The sequence below is a fragment of the Suncus etruscus genome, chromosome 15, assembly GCF_024139225.1.
Source record: "Suncus etruscus isolate mSunEtr1 chromosome 15, mSunEtr1.pri.cur, whole genome shotgun sequence".
In the NCBI taxonomy this organism is placed as follows: domain Eukaryota; kingdom Metazoa; phylum Chordata; class Mammalia; order Eulipotyphla; family Soricidae; genus Suncus; species Suncus etruscus.
In genome coordinates this window covers 20,105,126-20,106,031 of record NC_064862.1, presented here as the reverse complement: position 1 = coordinate 20,106,031, position 906 = coordinate 20,105,126, and positions in this window count along the sequence as shown.

The following is a 906-nucleotide window of genomic DNA, read 5'->3' as shown; positions in this document are numbered from 1 at the left end:
GTTTGAATCCTGGCATCCCATATGGTCCCTCATGCCTGCTAGGAGCGATTTCTGAGCACTGCTGGGTATGACCCAAAAACAAAAACAAAAAAATTGTACCAGGTTGAAAGAAAGGGACAACGGACTATCTAGCGTGCTGGGATTTGGGTGGGTGATCCTTAGATGGGTGAGCTGGGAGCCGAGTGGAGGGTGCAGGCTTTCCTCATCAAACAGGTACCAAGGTGTGTCTCTGTGGCTCAGCTTCCAGAGTTTGGAATCCAGAACTAGTAAGTGCTTGCACACTAATGATGCACCCCTGTTAGCTCTTCAGTCAGTGTGGAGAGGGCTGTTATTTAAGAAAAGCAATTTCCAATTCAACCAGTAACCTCCTGGCATTTCCTTCCTCTCTCCATCTGGCTCGAAGACAGAACTGCACGCAGACCACAAAACTTTGCAGCCTCTCAAACTTATGCCGGCACACGCCTGGGGTGGGGGGAAGCGACAGTTCTAGAGAGACGGCAGATGCTCCACAGCCCGTGCTCAGAGCCGTCCACATGCAGCTCTGTCACCCACAAGCTAGTCTGTGGGGTGGCCTGATCAGGCAGCTGAGAGGCACAGAGGGGCCTCAGTTTGTTCCCAAGACCACACAGTGGGGGAGAGGTGATGGGAACTGAACTCGGGGGCTTGGGTTTGGCACGAACTCTCAGCTCTCAAGAATTTCCTTGTTGGGACCAGAGCGATGGCGTAGTAGTAGGGTGTTTGTCTTGCACACGGCTGACCCAGGACAGACCTCAGTTTGATCCCCAGCGTCCCATAGGGTCCCCCAAGCCAGGAGCAATTTCTGAGCGCAGAGCCAGGAGTAACCCCTGAGCAGTTACTTGGTGTGCCTCCCCCCAAATCCTTGTCATATCTGTTTTGCAGTGACTC